This window comes from Doryrhamphus excisus, chromosome 22 (genome assembly GCF_030265055.1).
Source record: "Doryrhamphus excisus isolate RoL2022-K1 chromosome 22, RoL_Dexc_1.0, whole genome shotgun sequence".
In the NCBI taxonomy this organism is placed as follows: domain Eukaryota; kingdom Metazoa; phylum Chordata; class Actinopteri; order Syngnathiformes; family Syngnathidae; genus Doryrhamphus; species Doryrhamphus excisus.
In genome coordinates, this window is record NC_080487.1 from 5,168,874 (window position 1) to 5,188,980 (window position 20,107).

Below are 20,107 nucleotides of genomic sequence, written 5' to 3' on the forward strand. Positions count from 1 at the left end.
GTGGATCAAACCACTTTTAGAAAAACAGACCACAGACCACAGACCAAACCACAAGCACTTAAAAGGGGACATTTCAAAAGGAAAGAAAACGTACTTTTCAACATAAACACCTCACATGATACATGTGTCATTCCCGAAAACTCTGAACAAGCAACTTCATTTACTCTTTAAGAGTAGTATTTTTATGTTTACCGCCGCCATTAAAGTCTCCCCGTCCTATTTCTCTTGGGGTTAAATAAGAACGATATAGAAAGAAAAACAGAATCAATGCAGTCATTATGAGGAGAAAGGGTCATTCTCATGTCTTCTCATGCTTTTGTTAAGAGTGAAGTCACAAAATTCCGAACCTTAGCGATTCGGAAGTTCAACATGGGTGACCTCTGACCTTACACGTTCCTCTGCATGAATGGACACAAATGGCTGTCACAGATCATCTAGACCAGACTCCATTTAAGTGATGGTCAACTTTGCATCCTTCAATTCAAAGACGTTCCAAACTTGAGCAGGATTAGACGGCGGTGAGACAGGTTTTCCCCTACGATGATGTGATGTTGACATCCGTGCTGGGAGCTAGCTGGCATCTCGCTGGGCCGCGCTGCCAAGTGATGGAGCATGCATGGCCATCCGTTATATAAGACATTGTCTCTCGTGATACCCACGACACAGTGTGACACAGTGGTATAAAGACTAAGAGTGGTTCTATGACTAAGAGTGGTTCTATGACTAAGACTGGTCTATGACTAAGAGTGGTTCTATGACTAAGACTGGTCTATGACTAAGAGTGGTTCTATGACTAAGAGTGGTTCTACAACTAAGAGTGGTTCTATGACTAAGAGTGGTTCTAAGACTAAAAGTGGTTCTATGACTAAGAGTGGTTCTAAGACTAAAAGTGGTTCTATGACTAAGAGTGGTTCTAAGACTAAAAGTGGTTCTATGACTAAGAGTGGTTCTATGACTAAGAGTGGTTCTAAGACTAAGAGTCGTTCTATGACTAAGAGTGGTTCTAAGACTAAGAGTGATTCTATGACTAAGAGTGGTTCTATGACTAGGTGTGGTTCTAAGACTAAGAGTGGTTCTATGACTAAGAGTGGTTCTATGACTAGGTGTGTTTCTAAGACAAAGAGTGGTTCTAAGACTAAGAGTGATTCTATGACAAAGAGTGATTCTATGACAAAGAGTGGTTCTATGACTAAGAGTGGTTCTAAGACTAAGAGTGGTTCTATGACTAAGAGTGGTTCTACGACTAAGAGTGGTTCTACGACTAAAAGTGGTTCTATGACTAAGAGTGGTTCTAAGACTAAGAGTGGTTCTTGACTAAGAGTGGTTCTATGACTAAGAGTGGTTCTAAGACTAAAAGTGGTTCTATGAATAAGAGTGGTTCTATGACTAAGAGTGGTTCTAAGACTAAGAGTGGTTCTATGACAAAGAGTGGTTCTAAGACTAAAAGTGGTTCTACGACTAAAAGTGGTTCTACGACTAAGAGTGGTTCTAAGACTAAGAGTGGTTCTAAGACTTAGAGTGGCTCTATGACTAAGAGTGGTTCTAAGACTTAGTGTGGTTCTATGACTAAGAGTGGTTCTATGACTAAGAGTGGTTCTAAGACTAAGAGTGGTTCTATGACTAAGAGTGGTTCTAAGACTAAGAGTGGTTCTATGACTAAGAGTGGTTCTAAGACTAAGAGTGGTTCTTTGACTACGAGTGGTTCTATGACTAAGAGTGGTTCTATGACTAAGCGTGGTTCTATGACTAAGAGTGGTTCTATGACTAAGCGTGGTTCTATGACTAAGAGTGGTTCTATGACTAAAAGTGGTTCTACGACTAAAAGTGGTTCTATGACTAAGAGTGGTTCTAAGACTAAGAGTGGTTCTATGACTAAGAGTGGTTCTACGACTAAGAGTGGTTCTACGACTAAAAGTGGTTCTATGACTAAGAGTGGTTCTAAGACTAAGAGTGGTTCTAAGACTAAGAGTGGTTCTATGACAAAGAGTGGTTCTAAGACTAAAAGTGGTTCTACGACTAAAAGTGGTTCTACGACTAAGAGTGGTTCTAAGACTAAGAGTGGTTCTAAGACTTAGAGTGGCTCTATGACTAAGAGTGGTTCTAAGACTAAAAGTGGTTCTAAGACTAAGAGTGGTTCTATGACTAAGAGTGGTTCTATGACTAAGACTGGTCTATGACTAAGAGTGGCTCTAAGACTAAGAGTGGTTCTATGACTAAGAGTGGTTGTAAGACTAAAAGTGGTTCTATGACTAAGAGTGGTTCTATGACTAAGAGTGGTTCTAAGACTAAGAGTCGTTCTATGACTAAGAGTGGTTCTAAGACTAAGAGTGATTCTATGACTAAGAGTCGTTCTATGACTAGGTGTGGTTCTAAGACCAAGAGTGGTTCTATGACTAAGAGTGGTTCTAAGACTAAAAGTGGTTCTACGGCTAAGAGTGGTTCTATGACTAAGAGTGGTTCTATGTTTAAGAGTGGTTCTAAGACTAAGAGTAGTTCTATGACTAAGAGTGGTTCTATGACTAGGTGTGGTTCTAAGACTAAGAGTGGTTCTATGAGTAGGTGTGGTTCTAAGACTAAGAGAGGTTCTATGACTAAGAGTGGTTCTATGACTAAGAGTGGTTCTAAGACTAACAGTGGTTCTATGACTAAGAGTGGTTCTAAGACTAAGAGTGGTTCTACGACTAAGAGTGGTTCTATGACTTCATATGTATGTATGGCAGTTCAATGTCCGTTTATCTGACTTCCAGCTTTTTGATTTGGATACTCGAGCCCGTCCTCACTGTTGTCCTTCTCCTTTCTTCACTTTTTCTGCATAACTTATTTTTTATGTCCACTCATGCTATCACCCCCACCCCCACCCCCCTTGTATTTCAATCCATCGCTGTCTCTCTCTCACTGTGTCCCGCAACCCTGAAACCACCCCCCCATTCCCAGGCCGATTTGCCTCGCTAGATGACGGGGCATTTGACAGGCCTGCTGCAGGAAGATAGCAGAATTGAATGCAAGTCCCCGGGGTGGGAGGACAGGGATAAAAAAAGGGTGAAGTGGTATTAGCTGCTGAAAGGGGGTTGGCACCAGCCATGAGACGAGGGGGTGGCTGGGATTGGTAGGAAAGAGAGATACAGGCATGGGGCTTAGGGTGGGCTAGGCAGGCAGACAATGAGGGGAATGATGGTGAGAGGTGAAAGGGTTAATCCACTTGTAGTTGCCAAAACAAAAACACTCTTAACGAATCATGAGAGTGATGATGTCATCACTAAAAAGCGAGAGGCGGGGTACACCCTGGACTGGTGGCCAGCCAATCACAGGACACATATAGACAAACAACCATTCACACTCACATTCATACCTATGGACAATTTGGAGTCGCCAATTAACTTTTTATAATATTTATTGGTCCTGCACGTGCACAACATGCAACATAGCAGAGTCATAGCATGAACCACTTCCACACACAATGGGAGGATAACCTTTTTTCCACTTGATCTCAGCCATGGCGTATCGGTCTCCATGCAGTGTGAAAGCTAATTTAATCTCACGTCATGTCTTATAGTATTACTGATGCCTACTAGCCAGAATACTACATGTACTGTAACTTGTCCATCAATATGTATTTTTGAAATATGTATTTTTGTATAAAATACGGTGGCACGGCGGTCGAGTGGTTAGCGTGCAGAGGTTCAATTCCACCTATCTCTGTGTGGAGTTTGCATGTTCTCCCCTGTGCATGTGTGGGTTTTTTCCGGGTACTCCGGTTTCCTCCCACATTCCAAAAACATGCTAGGTTAATTGGCCACTCCAAATTGTCCATAGGTATGAATGTGAGTGTGAATGGTTGTTTGTCTATATGTGCCCTGTGATTGGCTGGCCACCGGTCCAGGGTGTACCCCGCCTCTCGCCTGAAGACAGCTGGGATAGGCTCCACCACCCCCTGCGACCCTCGTGTGGAAAAGCGGTAGAAAATGAATGAATGTATAAAATACCATAGTAAACTACAATACAGCGATCATTGATGAAATAATATAGAAATGATATTTTATAGGAAGAGTCCAATCAACACATGTTACTTTTCCCACTGACTTCATCCGTGGATTTCCTAACTCTCCATCTTTACCAGTGGGATTTTTTTCATTGACTTGTACTTGTAAACGATCGGTCTGATGCCTGTCAAGCACGGCCCCTCGGTCCGGCCCGTAGTATGCTGTGGTGACAGGTTGGAAAAAGGACATTTCCCTTTTGACATGAAGTGTTGACCTTAAGTCCGCAGAGATGGAGAAACTCACCGAAGCATTGTGTACAAGGCAGCCAGAAATAGACCAGAAACACCCATGTCATTTTCATTTCTTTCCCCCCGCTGTCCTTCTGTGGTACCCCTTGGGTTCCGGCCCCTTTCACAGTTTAATATTACATACTTGTATTTATTTCTTCACTGTCATTCTCCATCCTCTTCATCTCTTTCTCTCATTCTCTGATTTTTTCCGCTTCCCATCCATCAGCTTACATCTAATCATTCTGGTGTAACTGACAGCAAAGCAGGAGAAGAACCATGTGGAGGAAGATGTGTGGGCGTGTGGACAGGGGGGGCGGCCGTACGGGGGTTCCTGATGTTTCTGTAGAGCGCCCCGGTGTTGACAGCAATGGCAAAGGACAGCTGACCCTTTTTGTTGTGAGATAGAGAGTGGGAAGAGTTGACAGAGGTAGGCAGCAGATGAGATGGTCCAGGGAATATAGGGGGACAAAATCTCCTGATTGGTTGGGGACCAGTCCAGGGTGTACCTCGGTGTACCATGTTCCCATGACCCTAGTGAGGAAGTGGTACAGAAAATGGATGAGAGTACTACAGTCGTACCACACATCATGGTTCCAATTTTGCAGCCTCACTCTTGGGGTTTTCAAGGAGGACTGGACTCAGGGTTGGGGGCCGGCAGAGGGGTGAGGCGTACGCACGTATTTAGGGGTTCAAATGTCTGTCGGTCACTCATCGGGGTGGGGGTGAGGGGGGGGGGGCACTGATGTGATAATGCATGTTCATTCATTCATTTTCTACCGCTTTTTCCTCACGAGGGTCGTGGGGGGTGCTGGAGCCTATCCCAGCGGTCTTGGGGCGAGAGGCGGGGTACACCCTGGACTGGTCGCCAGCCAATCACAGGGCACATATAGACAAACAACCATTCACACTCACATTCATATCGATGGACAATTTGGAGTGGCCAATTAACCTAGCATGTTTTTGGAATGTGGGAGGAAACCGAAGTACCCGGAGAAAACCCACGCATGCACGGGGAGAACATGTAAACTCCACACAGAGATGGCCGAGGGTGGAATTGAACCCTGGTCTCCTAGCTGTGAGGTCTGCACGCTAACCACTCGTCCACCGTGCCGCCCTGATAATGCATGTTCATTCATTCATTCATTTTCTACCGCTTTTTCCTCATGAGGGTCGTGGGGGGTGCTGGAGCCTATCCCAGCTGTCTTCGGGCGAGAGGCGGGGTACACCCTGGACTGGTCGCCAGCCAATCACAGGGCACATATAGACAAACAACCATTCACACTCACATTCATACCTATGGACAATTTGGAGTGGCCAATTAACCTAGCATGTTTTTGGAATGTGGGAGAACATGCAAACTCCACACAGAGATGGCCGAGGGTGGAATTGAACCCTGGTCTCCTAGCTGTGAGGTCTGCACGCTAACCACTCGACCACCGTGCCGCCCTAATAATGCATGTATTTATCCTAATATCTTAAAATCCCAAAAATTGACAACCCCCGATTTAAAGAATACCCGACCCAGGTGAAAATGAAAAATAGACATATAATTCAGTTTTTAAGCACACACACGTGCCTGATACAAGACTACTTCAGCGTTGTCTCAGTTCACGTGAAGGTCAGAGGCAGGTTGCTTAGCTACGCTACCAACGGAAAAGGTTGAAATTAGACAGGGATTTAAGAATGAACTGTGACATCCAGTAATGTCAAATAACTGCAGTGTAGCCTTTTCCGGGCATTATTACACTTCATCATTTCATGTTGGACCTGCTGAAGAAAGCATAAATCAATCATCTTTTTAATTAGAACATTTTAATTACAATCCCAATCCCATCTTTTGAGTGTACGTTTAGCTTGGTTAGCAACTGTATAACACATTCCCTTTTAAAAATATGACCCCCAACATCTACGCTTACATGTAAACACAAACAAAAATAAACCACCGAGCTAAACATAATAAAGTAAAAATAACCCGGCCACATCATCACAATAATTGTGTAATCCTAATAGCTAATACCTTTATGGCAGACAACAATAATGACATTCATGTCTGAGCCATAAGCTTTGTGCTACGTTGGAAATCTAAACTGCTCCCAAGATAAAGTTCAAGTGAGTAATGAAGCTGAGCTGTGTCACTTATGTCCACGTCTCAGGGTGTACATGTGTTGGCTGTTTGGATTTCAACCAATCAAAGTGATTTTCTGGATGTGTGCCCCCCCCCCCCCCCCCCCCCCCCGTGACTCCTACACAGGACTCCTTAATATCGCTATGTGGAGCTGTGAAATCTATTTAGAGCGTTAAGAGCAGCTACAGACACCCTGATGTGCTGCCTCAAGCTTTGGGGCACACACATTCATGTTCACGTTCACGTTCACGTTCATATCCATATCCATATCCATATCCATATCCATATCCATATCCATATCCATATCCATATCCATATCCATATCCATATCCACATATCCATATCCACATCCACATCCACACCCACACCCACACCCACATCCATATATCTATCCACATCCAAATCCACATATCCATATCTATATCCATATCTACGTATATCCATATCCATATCCATATCCATATCCATATCCATATCCATATCATATCCATATCTATATCTATATCTATATCTATATCTATATCTATATCTATATCTATATCCATATCCATATCCATATCCATATCCATATCCCCCCCCCCACTGGTTTAACGTCACACATTGTTAAAGCACATCAATAATTTGAAGGTATGGCTTCATTGATGTCGCTGCACTTTTACACCCCCCTCGGGTTAGTGCAGAATGCTGGAACTTTTCAACTTGAGCTCTTTTTCCCGAAATTCTCCCTGGATAGACTCCCTCGAAGTACTATGTTCCAATGTTCCCCTTCTCACGCGTTTATATCATCTTCATTTTATGTTCTTTGTTATCGTGACATCACTACTATTAACAACATTTGAAAACAAACAGTGACTCCAGAGGCAAACTTTTTTGCAGTTTTTAAACATGGCGATGATAGGAACAAGCCCTGGGCATTGTAGCGATCCTGATGTTTCAGGTGGCCGTGTTGAATGTTTGTCAAGCATTGGTCATAGCGAACACCTTATTCAAGCATATGTGCACCCTTAAAACTCTAGGCTGGAGATGGGGCTCTGCTGACCTCACGGCAATCCCACTGATACGCCCCCCAATAAGAAAGTCCGGTCTGGGTTCTTTTATCTCTGCAGTAGAGGTCTACAAAGTGGATGTGTGGGGGTGTTTTGGCTGACACGCTTCTGCAACATGGTGTGAACCGGGGTGACCTGGGGGACCGGGGGCTGTGTTCCACCTCCACTTCTCAGTTATGCTGCAGGTCTGGCTTGACTTAATATGTAAATATTTTACCAGGAGCAGCTTGGTGGTTTTAAACAGACAAAATTGTCTCATCTCTCTTTGGTGTCAATGGAGAAGGAGAAAAACAAACATCATGTTAGCTTGTTTAACACCTTAAACTCCAGGCTTGAGGGGTTTGCTAAAAGAAGACTAATCCAAAAATAAATAGTTTCCCCCCCCCTCTATATCTAAAAGAGGCCTTTGGTTTGAATGATCTTCTGTCTTTCTGGGGTTGGGTGGTTTCAAAAGGTTCCAATCCTCAGGTCACATGACATCAGTCAGCATTGAGCCCCCTCCCGATTCAAAGACGTTTACAGATTACAGAAACGCTAACTCAGCAGTAAGATGCCTAAACAACAAAAGTTATCCATCACTTGTAGCAGCTAGTGATGTGGAAAAAAAGTCTGAAAAAGTGTTTGCACCCCTGGTATACATACATACTCATATTTAATAAATATACTAAACTTTGTGTATACTAAACTAGACTTTGGGACTTTGTCACTTTAAAAATGAAGACAGTAATGGTAGAATATTGTTGCAAGGTTGTGTGACAGGAACGGCCATTTGCGGTTAGCCTTGACTGTATGTTCAGCTAAATAATGAGCAGCTTGAAACTGGAAGGGATTGTGCCTCCGTGTCTGCAGAAGACAGCCTGTCATAGATTCATTTGCTAATAAGTGTTCCCTTTGCCCAATTAGTATTGCATGTTTACAATCAACCTATAGTATCTTTGCACCACGAGGCCTCACATTTCTCCTGCACGTGTGAAAGAGACACAGTGGATGAGGCTGATTAGGCTGCTGAGGCTGATGAAGCTGATGAGGTTGATGAGGCTGATGAGATTGATGAGGCTAATGAGGTTGATGAGGGGGATGAGGATGATGAGGCTGATGAGGTTGATGAGGCTGATGAGATTGATGAGGCTAATGAGGTTGATGAGGGGGATGAGGGTGATGAGGCTGATGAGGTTGATGAGGCTGATGAGATTGATGAGGCTAATGAGGTTGATGAGGGGGATGAGGCTGATAAGGGGGATGAAGCTGATGAGGTTGATGAGGTGAATGAGGTGGATGGGGCTGATGAGGGGGGTGAGGCTGATGAGGTTAATGAGGCTGATGAGGTGGATGAGGGGATGAGGCTGATGAGGTTGATGAGGCTGATGAGGCTGATGAGGCAGATTAGGCTGATGAGCGGGATGAGGCTCATGAGGTTGATGAGGCTGATGAGGTTGACGAGGCTGATGAGGCTGATGAGGGGGATGAGGCTGATGATGTTGATGAGGCTGATGAGGGGGATGAGGCAGATTAGGCTGACGAGGCTGATGAGGGGATGAGGCTCATGAGGTTGATGAGGCTGATGAGGTTGATGAGACTGATGAGGCTGATGAGGGGGATGAGGCAGATTAGGCTGATGAGGCTGATGAGGGGGATGAGGCTGATGAGGTTGATGAGGCGGATGAGGCTGATGAGGGGGATGAGGCTGATGAAGCTGATGAGGCTGATGAGGCGGATGAGGTTGATGAGGCTGATGAGGTTGATGAGGCTGATGAGGCGGATGAGGCTGATGAGGCGGATGAGGCTGATGAGGGGGATGAGGCTGATGAGGTTGATGAGGCGGATGAGGGGGATGAGGCTGATGAAGCTGATGAGGGGGATGAGGGGGATGAGGCTGATGAGGTTAATGAGGCTGATGAGGGTGATGAGGCAGATTAGGCTGACAAGGCTGATGAGGCCGATGAGGCTGATTAGACAGCACTGCCCTGTTGTCTGGACTCCTGCATTGTCATTTTGAACTAGTTGAGCATTCCCGTTTCTTACCGGGGAAGGAACATGGCATCATCTGACTTTTAATGAGCATATTCCGCACTAAATAATGCAAATATGAAAACAAATGTGTCTGAAGTCTCTCACTGTATTGCACCACCTAGCTTGGGTGTCAGTGTGAATGAATAGTTAGCATACTGCTGCAAATTAGTCACACTGAAACCAACATCATCCAAGAGTAGAGAAAGACGTCTCCAAAGATGCTGGTCTGACCACCACAGTGTCTCCACAGTCTGGTGTTAATGAAGGACTTTCCTTCTGACAAAGTACACATTTTTAAGTGGCTTTTATTGCGACGGTGCAAAACAACTCCTACTGCAGGACCAGGCCACAGAAATGAATGTAAGGAATAAGGGGGGGTTAAAAGGTAAAGTATCCATGCATGCACCCTGACCTTGTCTCACGTGGGACAAGGTTTGGGCAACTTTGAAGGCGTTTTTTTCCTGCAAAATTGTTGTCAAATTCCAAATAGTCTGCCCTCGGGCGTTGAGCAGTGACGTGTGGAGGCGTTCATGGGAGATGAGGCTCCTTTGATGGTTTTTTATGTTAATGCTGTTGCTCATTAAGACAAAAGAAAAAAGAGAGAAATCCACTTTTTGTTTTCAAATACGTAGTCCCATGTCTTAGTTTTGTCATGTCTTTCTTTGGGCTCTAGCCTCTTATTTGTGTATGAGGCGCATGCCCCCCCCCCCCCCCCCCCAATCCTTCTCCAGGTTAGTTTGATGGAAACGCCAATCACCTATTTGAAAGCTCACTTGTTTTTTTTGTTTTTTTAAATTAACTCATTCAAATTAACTCATTCTTTCGGTAAAGAATGTCAATATCTTTGTTGCATTTGACTTTGACTCAACTATAGATGGCGCTGTTGTTAGTGTATTTCAGTTAAGCCCCAGTTGTGCTCTTGTGTTGTCCAATTGCAGCAAGGTTAAACCTGACTAAGCCCCACCTCCAGCCAGTGGCAGTAAAGAAGGAGGAGCCAATAACTTCAGTTATCTCAGGACTCATGGTGACACGTGGTCGGGTGGCGGGTACGCTCAGCCATTGAAGAATCACTGAAATAATCGGAAACGGACAAAAGGGTGCATTCCATGACGGGCAGTTTTCGGGAATTTATTACACCAGCTACCATGTCTTCCCATGATGCAATGCTGCACCAATTAATAGCGGAAGGTGACACAATGACCGCAATCAAGCCATTCATGTGTCATGGGGTGGCTTTGGTTTCCTGTTTTCACCGACACTTTAAAGGGCAAAGGTCCTACGGTCGGCAGTCCCATAAATGCACCATTAGCAGCACTAATTAGCCTGGTGTCTAGGGCTAGGGTTGCTTCCTGCATCGGCCTGGTGTGTCACCTGCAGCGAAGAGGCGGCCATGCGGTCGATGCGCACTGCTAGTTTTTGGGTGAGATTCATTGGGTGCGTTGGGGGCATTTGATGCCGCTCTGGATTTGGACCCAGTCTCATTATGGCTTAGTGACTTTTAGAAGTGTGTGCACTTTAGTGGAGGACCAACAGCAGTTCTCCACCGCACCTATGCACTTTGACTGGTCTAATTGGGTAGTTATTGTTTCATTTAAAACGGGTTTGTGTTTGTGTTTGCTTTTTTTGGGATTAATTTGCTGTGTTTTTTTGTCTTTGATTTCATCCCCCTCAAATTAGAGCCAAGTTGTGTTTAATGTTTTAATGGTGTCTAGTCTTATAATAAAAATCAAGCTTCTGATTTAGCAGTCTTACTAAACCAAAGCTGCTGTGATAGACAGGAGCATCCAGGAAGTGTCGGCCTAATTGTTAGTGGCGCCGCTTTGTCTGCTGAGCTCATGGAAGTGAAACACCAGCTTGGCTTTGGGTTCAAACACGACTCTAGGGGCAGAGACCTACCTGGTCAGGTCACAGAAGACTTAATGATGGGCATCAATATGCTGACCTACACAGTATGCTAAAAAGTATTACACAAGGACAACTGTCAAGTGCACGAGACGTCCACCACGGACTAACACTCTAAATTTGGACAAGCAGAAAACATTTACCATAAATACTTTGAACCCTGCGTCTTACATAGCAGTGAGGCTAATTCATCTCCTGATTTAACCTCCTTTAATTCAGAACTACTACTAATTATGTGTATATATGTATATATGTATATATATGTAGAGCGACACGGTGGTCGAGTGGTTAGCGCACATACCTCACAGCTAGGTTGACCAGGGTTCAATTCCACCCTCGGGCATCTCTGTGGGGAGTTTGCATGTTCTCCCCGTGCATGTGTGGGTTTTCTCTGGGTACTCCGGTTTCCTCCCACATTCCAAAAACATGCTAGGTTAATTGGTGACTCCAAATTGTCCATAGGTATGAATGTGAGTGTGAATGGTTGTTTGACTATATGTGCCCTGTGATTGGCTGGCCACCAGTCCAGGGTTTACCCCGCCTCTCGCCCGAAGACAGCTGGGATAGGCTCCAGCACCCCCCTGTGAGCGGTAGAAAATGAATGTATATATATGTATGTATGTGTGTGCATATATATATTTATATGTGTGTGTATATACGTATATATATGTATATATATATATATATATATATATATATATATATATATATATGACTCATGGTGTTGTCTTCCAATTAACACTAAACTCATCACGCAGCCACTTAACAAGCAAATGGTATACCCAACAACATAGACCAACATGTACCAATACAAGTTTCAATTAAAAAAAAACTTTGAGCCCGAGAATACGCATGTAATTTCATATTTTTTTTCATAATTTCAATTTCATATTTTCATATTTCATAGTATGATTGATCGAAAAAGGCATGCTATGGTGGGACAAAACTAACATTCTAATGTTCGCTGGCATGGTGGCCCCAGATCACTCGGCTACTGTGGTTACTGTGGTCTAGCTATCAATTCTGATAATTCTACATTTGCCATATATAATTCATAAACCTTTCTATCCTTCTTAAAATTCTGCTGGCAAGAAAAAAAATGGAAGTGGCCACAGCAAAGTAAAATCCATTAGTCCAGTGATCCAAAAAACGTAATTCCAGCCCATCTTTGAGTGTCCACTCGTGCGTTTGCTCCTACAAGTAGAATAATTGGGCAATTCCCTGTGGGACACCTCTCACACTGGGTCAAGAAAATGAGTCGAGATGTGCTGTGACCTTCAGGTCATCAATCTCTCCATGTGTCCTTTCTCCATTACTCCTTCAAGTAAATGGAGAGATGACACCCGGCAGGGATTCCTTTATCACCCGCTTCCTCAGTCCACCCCAACTCCCTTTGTGTGCCTCTTATGTACCCTGCAATGTCTTGGTCACCCCCCATTCCCTTTCACTTTCACTCTCATCTTATATAGTCAGTGCCCAAAGTAAGCTGATTCCATGAAGAGTTTCATGAGTTTGAGTTTGTTTGAACATCTTTGGGTTTGTGTTTTTCAAGTTGCTTATATTGTTGTTGTTATATTTATATTGTTGTTGGCCTGTCACCTATGGAACACATTACCAACAGAAATACATAAATTCCATATAGGGCTGGTCTATGCTCACGTCATTGTTACAACATCAACACGTGGAAGTTATTTCTTTTACCATGGCTCATTCATGTTGTTGGAAATTACGGAAATCATGTTTTGTTGTGGGCTGCACGGTGGTGGGGTGGTTAGCGCACAGACCTCACAGCTAGGACACCGGGGTTCAATTCCACCCTCTCCGGGTACTCCGGTTTCCTCCCACATTCCAAAAACATGCTAGGTTAATTGGCCACTCCAAATTGTCCATAGGTATGAATGTGAGTGTGAATGGTTGTTTGTCTATATGTGCCCTGTGATTGGCTGGCCACCAGTCCAGGGTGTAACCCGCCTCTCACCAGAAGACAGCTGGGATAGGCTCCAGCGCCCCCTGTGACCCTCGTGAGGAAAATTGGTAGAAAATGAATGAATGTTTTGTTGTGGGCGGCACGGCGGACAAGTGGTTAGCGTGCGGACCTCACAGCTAGGAGACCAGGGTTCAATTCCACCCTCAGCCATCTCTGTGTGGAGTTTGCATGTTCTCCCCGTGCATGCGTGGGTTTTCACCGGGTAGTCACTGTTGATGGACGTCGCTGGTCATGTCATACAAGTTCACGTCAAGAAGTCCCAACTAGGAGTTACGCTTGTAACGTTGAAGGCAAAGTGTTAATTTTTTTGTTATGTTTGTTGCATGAGTGTTGAAAATGAAATTGATTTGTGACGTCCTGAAGGCTGATTTTGGACTGTTTCCATATGTGTGCTTGCAGTTTGAACGGTCGTCTGTTTTGGACGTTTCATAGCAGTGACCATGAGAGTATAAAATTTATTTTACTAGTATTTTCTGTTCCTGTTGAATTAATAGTCCTTCTGCTTCTCAGGAATTAATATGTATCTCTTTTAAAGACAATATAATTTGTCCCTTGTCCGTTTTAATGTCATAACTAGCTCTCTTCTTGTATTGCTATGAATATATTTTGTCCTCATCAGGACTCAAAAATAGCACTCTGTGTCAAGCACCAACTGAAGATAATAATAGCGAACAATTTGGGAATAGCCCTGATTTTTATGGAACCACAAAAAAGGGAGCACGGAGAGGGAGCTATTTGAGGATTTTTGGGGGCTATGGGGGGGGGGGAAGCTTTCAATGGCTTGTCTCTTTTCAGGCTGGCGAGAAAACTCTCACTTTCAACACAGTCCTCGCTAGCTACACACAACAACGGTTCAAATGGAAGCCAGATTCAAGTCGGCAAAATTTCTCTTTATTCCCCAGCTAATCACCTACAGAGTGACTGTATTCCTATTAAACCTCCCCTTTCAAGAAGTTTATCTCAGCCTCAAAACTCAATCGGAAAAAAAGTGAGCTCAAAGCCGCTATAAATAATGCCTTTAAAGGATGGAATATATGGGAATAATCTAGTGGGTACACGTGGGAACCAGATATGATGGTAATCTGATGTAAAAATTACCTGAAATGGTAAAAAAAAAACTAGGTTTCTCAATTTGTTCACTTCTGTACTTGTGGTTGTTTGCTTCCAGAACCGACCCACGCTAAGTACATTTCCACAAAGCAGGATTACATTTTAATACATTAAATATACACAAATATGTAGTAAACTATGTATTAAACTAAACTTAAGAAAAGGAAACAGAATGGGGAAGAAGGGCAAAGAAATAAGCCAAAAACTTACCACTTCCACACAGAATGGGAGGAAAACTATTTTCCACTCATGTCGAACATGCCATGGCCGACTCCATGCATTGTAATGTAATGTTATGTCTCATCAATGTTTTGTGTCAGTGGGAGAAAAGTACGTAGGACTAGTACAGTGGTCTCAAACATGCGGCCCGCGGGCCAAATGTGGCCCGCAGGACACTAGTTTGAGGCCCCCGCCTTGATATGAAAGTTCAACGTTAGTTTGATATGGATGCTGTATGGTATCATGTACCCAGAAAAAATTATTACGTTTGATTAATGTTCATGTTAAAGGTTCAATAACTGTTAATAGTTATCCTCCCTATCCGTGTGGAAGTGGTAAGTTTTTGGCTATTTAAGTTTAAAGGAAATAACTTGAAGGCTACCGTTTAGGTCGCTAGCTCTCTAGTTTGCGAATTAGCATGTGTCTCAAGACCCCGCAGTTGCGCAATATGTTGTAAATAAAAAGAGTATAAATGTGACTATAGTCATGTTTTGTCATGTCTACAGGGCTCTAATAATGCTTTGTTCATTTTAATCTGAAAAAATATGATTATTTATTATTATTATTATATTAATTTATTAAAATAAATAATTATTTTTCATCTTATTTTATGTAGAAAAATAAAAAGTAAGATATTTGAGAGCAGTGGAATGTTTTATCAGAGCTTTTCTTGTAGAAAATTGGAACCAAAGTGAAGTTTTTTTAATTTTTCTTGTTTTTAATAAATCCGTTTTTTTTTTTTAAAACCTAATGCGGCCCAGTCTCACCCAGACCCGAGCTCCAGTGGCCCCCAAGTAAATTGAGTTTAAGACCCCTGGACTAGTATTTCCGTACTTTGGACTAATAATGAGCCATCATCAGCTATGAATTAGTCATCATTCATTTATCTGCAGTAGAAAGACCATGTTCTCATGATTTCCCATTGGAATTCCAATGTAGCCTCCAGACCATTATCAGAAAGCATCTGGACTTCTTCACAGCTTTTGTGGAGTCATTACCTGTGTAAGGTACATACTGTCTTTGTTAGAAACTAAATTATTCCTGCAGCGTAAATGGCATTTCAAGGAAATCCCTGCCCTTCTCCGTGGAAAGATTTATTTATCCTCATGAAAATCTTTCTCAACAAGGGACCTTTGGTAATGAACCTCGTTAATACCATGGTTAAAATACAGTTTGTCCCTTTGCCAGTTTGTCAGTTGTAGTAGTGGTCGGCAGGCAGGAGGGCTGAGGTCATTTATTTCTTGCTTAGGATGAGAGATGGTCCGTGGCTGCCAGGGAAAGGGTGAGTAATTCCACTACACTGCTTTATCTTCTTGGAATTATGTCTTTGGGGTGTCATGGTGGTCTAGTGGTTAGCGTGCAGACCTCACAGGGTTCAATTCCACCCTCGGCCATCTCTGTGTGGAGTTTGCATGTTCTCCCCGTGCATGCGTGGGTTTTCTCCGGGTACTCCGGTTTCCTCCCACATTCCAAAAACATGCTAGGTTAATTGGTGACTCCAAATTGTCCATAGGTATGAATGTGAGTGTGAATGGTTGTTTGTCTATATGTGCCCTGTGATTGGCTGGCCACCAGTCCAGGGTGTACCCCGCCTCACGCCCGAAGACAGCTGGGATAGGCTCCAGCACCCCTGCGACCCTTGTGAGTAAAAAGCGGTAGAATAAATAAACAAATCAAGAATAAAGAAAATCAATCAGTAATAAATAAATATAATAATAATAATAAAACGGCAAATAATAAAAACTTAAGAAACCACATATAGTTGGTGGGTAGACAAATTATTTTTTTCAGATTAAAATGAACAAAGCATTATTAGAGCCCTGTAGACATGACAAAACACGACTATAGTCACATTTATACTCTTTTTATTTACAACATATTGCGCAACTGCAAGTTGGGTGTTGAGACACATGCTAACTCACAAACTAGAGAGCTAGCGACCTAAACGGTAGCCTTCAAGTTATTTCCTTTAAACTTAAATAGCCAAAAACTTACCACTTCCACACAGATAGGGAGGATAACTATTAACAGTTATTTAACCCTTAACATGAACATTAATCAAACGTAATAATTTTTTCTGGGTACATGATACCATACAGCATCCATATCAAACTTGCACGGGCCGCACTAACATTAAACTTTCATATCAAGGCGGGGGCCTCAAACTAGTGTCCTGCGAGCCACATTTGGCCCGCGGGCCGCATGTTTGAGACCCCTGGTTTAGCCAAATCACAAAATAATATCCTGGATGAGTTCAAGTAAACTGGTTTTCAATTGCTAGTTTGGGGAAAAGACATTTTGGAAAGGCTCCGCTTTTCCCGGTACTCTGACAACATTAGTGTTCAATCTTCTGTGCTTCTGCTATTTAGGCCCAGTCTGAACAGACAAGGACAAAGCAGTTACCCACCGGGCGACTCAACCTGCTCACATTTCCACCATCATCTCCATTACCGCCCTCCTGCAGGTAATTGACTCCCAGCAGTCACATTTGCCTCACTTTTAACACTTCCATAGCTTCATTCCGAGAAGGGAGCGAAGGGGCCTTTGAAGTGGCTGCCCACTTGCTTATAAAAGGCCTCGGCATCCACACGCTGATTGGGAATCAGGCTGTGTCAGAGTCGGACTGGCAGGTAGAGGCAGGAGTTGCATCAGGATCTGCCTTTATCAACAGGTCTTCTTCAAAGGGAAGATGGGCTTTTGTGATAATGAGAGGGTAGCTCGAAGGGGGCGGGGGGGTTGGGGGGTTTGGGCTGTAGAGCATTGTAATTGTGACGGGAGCAGCTGCCTTCTCTCCCGAGGTTCCAGGACTCTGCTGTTGTCGGTGACAACATCCAACAGATGGTAATTAATCGAACAATTCTCTCTGTCGAAGGTGATACAAAGAGTCGGAAGACAGAGAACAAGGGGAAAAGAGACAGCAGACATCCTTGGAGGGAGGAGAGACCAGGTACTCTGAGCAAGGTGCATTCACACTGAGAAGATGCATACTGTATTTGTTTTCATTGTATATTTGTACATACTGTATAGATCAGGGGTCTCAAACTCAATTTACCTGGGGGCCACTGGAGCTAGGGTCTGGGCAAGGCTGGGCCGCATCAGGTTTTCCAAAAAAAACAAAACGCATTTATTAAAAACAGAAAAATATAGAAACTTTCTCAGTGCTTTGGTTCCGATTTTCTACAAGAAAAGCTCTGATAAAACATTCCACTGTTTTCAAATATCTTTATTTTTATTTTTCTGCACAAAATAAGATGAAAAATAAATAAACAAATCAAGAATAAAGAAAATCAATCAATCAGTAATAAATAAATATAATAATAATAATAAAACAGCAAATAATAAAAACTTAAGAAACCACATATAGTTGGTGGGTAGACAAATTATTTTTTTCAGATTAAAATGAACAAAGCATTATTAGAGCCCTGTAGACATGACAAAACACGACTATAGTCACATTTATACTCTTTTTATTTACAACATATTGCGCAACTGCAGGGTCTTGAGACACATGCTAACTCGCAAACTAGAGAGCTTGCGACCTAAACGGTAGCCTTCAAGTTATTTCCTTTAAACTTAAATAGGCAAAAACTTACCACTTCCACACGGATAGGGAGGATAACTATTAACAGTTATTTAACCTTTAACATGAACATTAATCAAACGTAATAATTTTTTCTGGGTACATGATACCATACAGCATCCATATCAAACTTGCACGAGCCGCACTAACATTAAATTTTCATATCAAGACGGGGGCCTCAAACTAGTGTCCTGTGGGCCACATTTGGCATGTTTGAGACCCATCAAATCACAAAATTGATAAAACATTACTTAAACCATCAAAACGTTGACTCAAGCCGTGATGCCAGGTTGGATGTTAAGTTTAATTAAATACTTTGGAAAGAACGGGCGGGCCGTATTCAAACACTTGGCGAGCCGGATGTGGCCCTCGGGCCGTAGTTTGCCCACCCTTGGTCTACATGGATGATCTTGGTATCAAAGTTAGCAGGTGACTTTAGTTGTTGTAGGTGTGAATATTTGGTTATCTATGCTACTGGGTAAGTGGACATGCTGAGTGGTCTGTAGCTTTTAGGCCCCTTTACTTGGCGATGCGTCATCAAACATGTGATGACATAAGAGTGCCGACTTGTATCTCTTATAGTCATTGACTTTTTGCTGTCTCATGGGACTTTGTCACGCTTTACAAAGCTGTAGTGTAGCCAAAGTCCTCCTTCAAATGTGCGATAAGGTTTGTCGCATTGAACTTTAGTGCCACCACTGGAAACCCGTGCATGACAAGTTGTGCACTTAGCTGCATCGTCTATTTTGGAACCAAAAAAATACTTCCATGTTGCAGACATCACTCCCGGTCCTTGCTAAACACCGTCTGCCTAACTGGCCCCCAGAGACTAAAGGCCACTGGGACAAAGATGTGTTGTTGCAAACGTTACCATCACCTTCCTGTGTCGGACCATCTGTACTATCAAGACTCAGCAGGAGGATGGTGAAATGAGGTCAGCTTTTGAAGCTGGCGAGCTGCGGGCAGATGAGGCGCCATGCAGGGACTGGGAGATCACATCAGAGGCAGTCAACCAAAATAGCCAAATATTGTTACGGCGGTGTGTGTGTGTGTGTGTGTGTGTGGCGTAGTCCGGCAACAGAGAATTTCCTACAAGCTTTAACTCCTTTTGACCCCAATTTGTTACTGATGTCTTCTATTGGGGAGCAATTTAAGACCTTGAAATGTTTTTGTAGCCTGGAGAGGCGGGGTACACCCTGGACTGGTGGCAAGCCAATCACAGGGCACATATAGACAAACAACCATTCACACTCACATTCATACCTATGGACAATTTGGAGTCGCTAATTAACCTAGCATGTTTTTGGAATGTGGGAGGAAAACCGGAGTACCTGGAGAAAACCCACGCATGCACGGGGAGAACATGTAAACTCCACACAGAGATGGCCGAGGGTGGAATTGAACCCTGGTCTCCTAGCTGTGAGGTCTGCATGCTAACCACTAGACCACCGTGCCACCGTATTTTATACAAAAATACATATTTCAAAGAATATTGATGGACAAGTTACAGTACATGTAGTATTCTGCACAGTATTCTGCACAGTATTCTCACACTGCATGGAGACCGATACGCCATGACTGAGATCAAGTGGAAAAAAGGTTATCCTCCCATTGTGTGTGGAAGTGGTTCATGCTATGACTCTGCTATGCTACTCTCCTAGCTGTGAGGTCTGCACGCTAACCACTCGGCCGCCGCTACCGCTTTGGAAACAAAGACCTTCATGCAGATCTGTTCCATTATCGAGTTCCTGCACTTGCTTGTGTTAACGTTTCAATCATCTAGCACGGGGGTCTGCAACCTGCGGCTCCTTGTTACGGCCCCCTTTACAGAGCTTCAATATTTAAACACTTGAAAATG

At 43.3% G+C, this 20,107-nt stretch overlaps 1 protein-coding gene across 14 annotated transcripts in view; it reads left to right on the top strand.

Annotated features, from left to right (window-relative positions):
- rbfox3a (RNA binding fox-1 homolog 3a) overlaps positions 1-20,107 on the top strand; it is a 317,090-nt gene that overhangs the window by 848 nt on the left and 296,135 nt on the right. For 10 of the 14 annotated variants that reach the window (XM_058062410.1, XM_058062406.1, XM_058062412.1 and 7 more), the window contains exons 2-3: positions 17,039-17,133; positions 17,542-17,630. The exons of 1 other annotated variant lie outside the window; for it this stretch is intronic. The gene's annotated coding sequence lies outside the window, so the exon portion shown is untranslated. The remainder of the gene's footprint in view (positions 1-17,038; positions 17,134-17,541; positions 17,631-20,107) is intronic. 3 more of the 14 variants (XM_058062402.1, XM_058062404.1, XM_058062403.1) reach the window with 3 other exon arrangements.